The sequence below is a fragment of the Sceloporus undulatus genome, chromosome 6 (genome assembly GCF_019175285.1).
Source record: "Sceloporus undulatus isolate JIND9_A2432 ecotype Alabama chromosome 6, SceUnd_v1.1, whole genome shotgun sequence".
NCBI lineage: Eukaryota > Metazoa > Chordata > Lepidosauria > Squamata > Phrynosomatidae > Sceloporus > Sceloporus undulatus.
In genome coordinates, this window is record NC_056527.1 from 44,567,291 (window position 1) to 44,574,208 (window position 6,918).

Here is a 6,918-nt window from a genome sequence, read left to right on the forward strand (position 1 = left end):
GGCTGCTGAATAGACCCCTAACCCCACCTCGAGCCCACTGCTTAATGTGTTTGCTTTTCCCCACTGATAAATGTACCCTACCTCATATTTTCGTTAAGTTGGCTCCCAGACTCCAGACTCAACTTGAGACTTGACTTAAAAGTATCTTGCAAGGACTTGAGACTCAACTTGAGACTTGAAATTAGAGACTTGAGACTTGACTTGTTGAGTACATCACTGCCATCAAAAAATCCTTCTGGACTGCCAGAATGGCCCTGGCTGGGATATACTCTGTTAAGTTATCCTTGGCAGAGTGACAAAAACCAAGGATGACGCTAAAGGACTTCTGATTCACCACAGTGCCTTATTGTTTCATAGGTGTTTATCAGACGAGCTCTTAAAGAGGTACTATTCCAGTGTGACTCCTCTAGCTGCCTCCTGTTGCATGCTGGGATTGGCAGTTTTAAGGAGGGGTATTTAGAATTCTCAGGCAGAGAAGTTCAGCTCCTTAAAACTGCCAATCCCAGCATGCAACAGGAGGCTGCTAGAGGAGTCACACTGGAATAGTAGCTCTTTAAGAGCATAGTGTGATAAACATCCTTGACTTTAACATCTACATCAGGGATGGAAAACGTGTGGCTTTTTAGATGTTGTTGGACTGTAAGTGTCACAATCCCCCACCACTAGCTAGGCAGGCTAGATAACCAGGCTACACTCTTATAGCGCTGCTATTCCACCTTAACTGCTCTGGCTGCTTCCTTTTGCATTCTGGGATTTGCAGTTTAAGGAGGGGAATTTAGAATTCTCAGCCAGTGAGCTCTAAGGCTTCACTGAACTACAAACCTCAAAACGCAACAGGAGGCAGCCAGAGCAAAAAGTGGAATAGTAGCACTATAAGAGTGTAGTGCGTTAATGTGGTGGGTGGGTCACACAATCCTGATGTATATGAAACTTTTTGAAGAAACCATCTAGGGATTAGGACTGAAATATCTTCCAGTACAGAGGACATGCTGCTCTACACTTTCTTTCTTTCTTTCTTTCTTTCTTTCCCTCTCTCATCCCAGTGAGTTGTGTTAATTCTAAACTGGTACTGTATATATAGGCAGTTTTAAGGTGAATAATGGTAATCAAGCAGATGTTTAATACAGATAATTTAGAGTGTATCATGGAATGAAAAAGCTGGCCTAGTTTTGGTTCAGGTCATACTCCTCCTTAAAAGGTAGGTACAGAATCTACATGGGGCTACTTTCTAAGGCCTATTTGGAATCTTGCACACCGAATGTGGGCACTTACAATACTCATGAGATTATTTGAAGCATATTGCATCAAGACTGTAGCAGGTATAGCAGCTGCCTTGAATCCCATTTTGGGAGAAAGGTGAGATTTCTAAAGGAATATTCAGCGGTGTTAGCCAACACTTTTCCAGGCATAGAATCATCTTAAGGTTCTTCTTGTCTTTACAAATTTATTTATTACATTGTTAGCCCACCTTTCCACTACAAATTGTGCCCAAGGCAACTAAGAACAATAAAATAGATTTTTCATCCAACTCAAATTAGGTGTAGATAGTGCATAACAATATCACAGCATGAAAAAAGAGACATGTGATAAAACATTGTCTTTTCTCTTAATAGAAACTATTAAATTGGTTTGAGTGTGCATAGAGCCACAGTGATATATGCCTTCTCAGATTAATATTTTCCAGTCTTAGGAGATAAAAAGCCACTGGCAAAGGATAGGCATATTCTAGAAACGTATATCTATGATAAACATTATTTGTCAAGTTGATACCATTACGTGGATGTTCAAAGAAAGATAAATAGCATTGCTGTGACAGCAAACAAAATAAAATAAAATGGTTATGTGGAGAAGAAAGTTGCAACTTATTATTTTTACTTATCTTTGCATTTTACTGACAAGCATCTATGGTGTTTTTTCTTTGATCCTACTAAAAGGCTTAAAAGTACATTGAACAAGGAGAAAATCAGATCAAAATCTTTCATGTTCATAGTTAATTGAATGCTTTAAATATATTTCATACTGTCTTTAATGTTATCATTTTAACAAAAGTATCTAAAATTTCCAATATGTTATCTAAATGTCACGCATCTTAACATTATTAATACTTATTTAAAAAGTGGTGGCGAACCTATGGCATGCCTGCCCCGCTCTGGCATGCAGAGCTCTCTCTGTGGGCATGTGCGCCTGTTCCTCCTCTTCCTCCCTCCCATACCTTCACCTGTCCCTGCAGAGGCAGTTAAGGGGAGGGGAGGGTGGGGGAAGAAGAGGAACAGGCATGTGCCTGTTCTTCTTCAGTCCCTGTCCTTCCATCCCTTCAATTGTCTCTGGAAAGTCAGTTAAGGGGACAGGAGGGCAAAGGAAGAAAAGGAGCCAGCATGCACCTGTTCCTCCTTTTCCCCCACCCTCCCATCCCTTCAACTGTCTTTAGGGAGGTAATTAAAGGGATGGGAGGGCGGGGGAAGAAGGAGCCTGTGCCTCTTCCCCCCACTCTCCCAGAGTTAGTTAATGGCAGGGGAGGGCAGGGAAAGGAGCAGAGGGGAGTTGGCTTTGTCATCCCTTGAGGCTGAGAGAGTGTGACATGTGTGTGTTGCCTTCAAGTCGTTTCCGATAGGTGAAACTATTATAGAGTTTTCTTGACAAGTTTCATCAGAGGAGGAGTGAGGCTGAGAGAGTGGGCCTTGGGTTTCAACCCCTGGAAGTCCCGCACCCAGAAGCCCTGCCCCCAGAAGACAGAAATCCTGCCCCCTGGAAGTCCTCTCCACCAGCACCTGGTGACACCCGGTGTGGATATTGAGGACAGGGTAGGCATGACTACCTCCTTGAAGATTACTCAACCAACCTGCTGGAAGACAGAGGAAAGCCAGAGGAGGAGTGTGAGTGAGAGAGAATGACTGATATCTCTGCCAGCTGCAGTGTATGCTGCTGTGGTGGGTTCAGGAAGGTCTATGAAAGCTCATGCTGTTAACTTCTTTCTTTCAGTTAGTCTCAAAGATGCTACAAGATCTCTTTATTTATACTGACTATGTGACACATTTTTGGTCTCATTGTAAGGAAAGTATTTGATCAGCTGACATTACAACTGCTACTGCTTTGATAAAAGGTTCCTTCATTTTGTTGTGGCATTTGAGGATGCCATCACTGTTGTCAGAAAAAAAGTGAAAAAACTAGACCTTGTCTGCACTGGCTAGGATACTCTGGGGGCAGCCTGGAGTATCCTGGCCCTGCAGCCACCCCAACCTGCCACAACTTCCTGGCCCTCCATTCCCACTGGGCCACCCAGCATGTCCGTTGCTGCCATGAGTTGCTCACTTCTAAGGTCAGAGGTGCCTAATGACAAGCGCAGGGCTGAGCTCTGACCTCAGAGGTAGCAACCTGTGGTGGTTGCAGATGTGTCAGGTGGCCCAGCAGGACATCCATACAGGCAGATGCCATGGCACAGGAATGGAAGGCTCAGGATCTTCCCAGAAGATCTGGAGCAATAGGTATATTATTTTAAGCCATTTTAAAGCTGTAATCCCCCAGTTCTGGTGTGGAACATGCCAGATGTCATCCAGACTGCACCAGAACTGGGGTTTGGGGCATGCATCTTCCACACAGGATGATGCCAGAACACGGGGTGGGGGGTGGACGGGCCTTTTTGTCCATGCAGACAAGACCTTAGAGTCTGACTTCAAGGCACCTTAAATTCCCTGGTCAGAAGAACAGAAATTTGGTTACAAAGGCAGAAATGAGTTTCCGAGATCCTTGAAATAAATAGCCCCAGATACCTATGCTGCCAGTTTGCAGCCTGTAGCAGAGAGGGGAAACAGAGTTTCCCCTCATGGCTTGTGTCCTCTTCCCAGCATCCCACACTGTTTGAATGTGCTCCCAGTGGTGGTGAGAAGAATGGGCCAGTCAACTATGCAAAGTTATTCCAGGTTCAAGACTTTACTAAAAAGGTCAAAGTTTTCACCCTGGGCCATCTGGCTGACCTCCATTTGGGCTTCAACTTTTAATCCATCCTCCTTCCTTTTTTGTTTTGGAGAAATAATATTTTGCTCTCTTAACAGTGACAAAATTTGGGGTGGTTTGTCTTGGGATCAGATCCAGTTTGCGGGCAGACAAGGGCTGTATGTCAGTTATACTGGGTTGAGTGTGTGTGTTCCTTATGGGATCTGGGGGGGGGGGGTGGTTGCAAGGGGCCTGACAAGCTCAGGGACAGGGAGACTCTGCCTCACCCTCAGGTGAGGTTTTTGGGTACATGGCATCCCATTTTTACCAGTGTGCAATAACTAGCACATGGGCTGGGTTTGGTTTTCATTGGTCAACAGGCAGGTCAGTTGATGCAGAGATCCAATCCCATACATGGCAAGCCATCTACAGCTATAACTAATAAAAGTTATGACCTTTTATATTCAGTATCATGGCTGCAAATGTGTATTTGCCAATGTGCCACCCTCACTGTCTTGTTGAAAATAAACAAGGGAGTTTCCCCCCAACATTTATTGACATTGTATATATCATGACAAGTCTGGTCAAACAAAACATCACAAATTTTAAATATAATCTTCATTCAACTCTGGCAGACAGGAAATACTATTGAACAGTTAAATTATATGGGCCTTCACTAGATGCTGCCACAGGTGGAGTATGTGGAAGACAGTAATAAAGGCCTCTCTGTTGAATTGGACAACATTCATCACAATTTTGCTGCATGAGGAACATGTTCTTTTCCAAGTTCTCCAAATAATTAATGACATACAGTTGACCAAAGCTTCTGCTTACAGTATCAGTCACAGCCACAAGTGGTGAGCACAATTTGTTTTGAAATTCATGCTTATAAAACATATTTTATTGATGGTAGACAATATGAGGCTAGTATCACTTCCTATTTTCAAAATGCTACTCTTGAGTCTTTGTATTTCTCTCACACTGTGCTTTATAGTTCACAAGGGCAGAAAGGTGTGGAAAGTGATCTTTTGAATTAATGGACTGGGGCAGCTCTCAGATATCTGTGATTTTCCAGATGTTGGTGGATCCCAGTGCCCATTGGCCAGAGTGGCAGTTATGAGGTCTGAAGCCAGGAGCATTTCACAAATACCTGGAACCCTTTCGTGCGACACAGTTATAGAATTATGACTCCACTTTTACTGCCAGTGTTCCAACCTATGGAATCCTGGGATTTGAAGTTTAGAGAGAGCATTAATAACTCTCCGTCAAAGAGCTCTAGGGCCACACCAAACTACAAACCCCAGAATTCCAGAGGATGAAACCATGGCAGTTAAAGTCATAACTGTTTAGTGTGAAAGGGCTCTTGGAGTGCCTCACATCTTCTATTCATAGACAGTGGTTAACACTGTCACCTTAACACTGTGTAATAATGCTCTACCCTGTTTTGAAGTCTAGTTCAATGTCTCAATTTTAGCATATTGCTGTTTTTCCTAAAAGTAAGAACGATGTACTGTATAGGTTTAGAGGAAACTCATTTTATCTCTACTTGCTTAGATGTATGTGAGCAACTGCATCATTCTGTATGGCAGGAGTTGATTGTGAGTTTCAAAAGTTATTTTAAAATCAAAGAAATGGAGTACAACCTGCATGCCAGTTGGTCCAGAGCTCTTATGGTCACCAGAGTGAAAATAGGAGAGGATTCTTACACAAATGTAATTGTAAATGTAAATGTAAATCCTACCTGGTTGTGTATTTCAGCAGTTGTTGCTTGTCATGCAACATTTTCTGTGCCACAACCATTAACAGTACAGAAACCCTCTCCAGTTTTCAGTAATGTATTCAAGTCTTTTACTCCAAGTCTCAACCCAAGTCTCAAATCTCTGTCTTCAAGTTTCAAGACAAGCCTTAAGTCTAAGAGCTAACTTTAACAGGAAAAAGGAGATGTAGGGTGTATGTGGGAGGATGGAGTTTCAATACCTAAAAAATCAAAAAGACATGGACAAATAAATTGATCAAGATGGCATTTTAGAAAAAATGAGGTCTACTCAGCAGTCTGTCCCCACTGCACATTGGAGGAGCCTTCTAAAGCAGGGGTAGGCAACCTTTTGGATCCGAGGGCCGGGTTGGTGTCCCCCCGACAAGTCGGGGGGCCGAAGCCGGGGGTGGAGCTTCCACCCTCCGGGGCGTGGCTGCATGCTGGGGGCGGAGCTTCCACCCTCCGGGGCGGAGCCACCCTCCGGGGCGGAGCCTCTACCAAAGCCCTGCAAGGAGGAGGAGGCGTGTGCCCGCCCTCTCCTCCTCGGTGCCTTTCTGGACAAACACCCCCAACCTGCATTCCAAAACACACACAACAGCACAGTTGTGCATTTCACATGGCTTTACTTATGGCCTCTTGCATATTTCAGAGGCTTATTCCATAATCAAACCCCTTGGGTTTAACACTTAGCATGGTTTAACATGGCTATGCATATTGAACATGTCAAGGTGGTTTCACCGTTCTTGGACCAAGTGTACTTCTCAGAAATGTGTACTTGGTTAAGGGACTTTGGTTTTTCTTCACTGCACATGGGTTTGTAAAAATCACAGCAATTTACATTGGCCTTGCCTCAGAAGCTTTCTGATATCAATATCGCCATTAAAGAACCAAAAACACACAGAAAAGGCACTTTGGAAAGTCACACTCTCTTGGCTTCAGAAACAGTGCGTGCATGCCTCTCAAGCTGACTCATATCATTATCATTGTCATCATCATCATCATCATCATCATCATCATCATCATCATCATCGCCACCACACTATCATTGTCAAAGCAAGGGAGACTTGTTAGCATTAAAAGCACACAAAACACACTTTGCAAGTCACACTCTCTCAGCCTCTGAAACAGTAGTTGCATGCTTCTCAAGCTGCATCATCATCATCATCACACTATCATTGTCAAAGCAAGGGAGACTTGTTAGCATTAAAAGCACACAAAACACACTTTGCAAG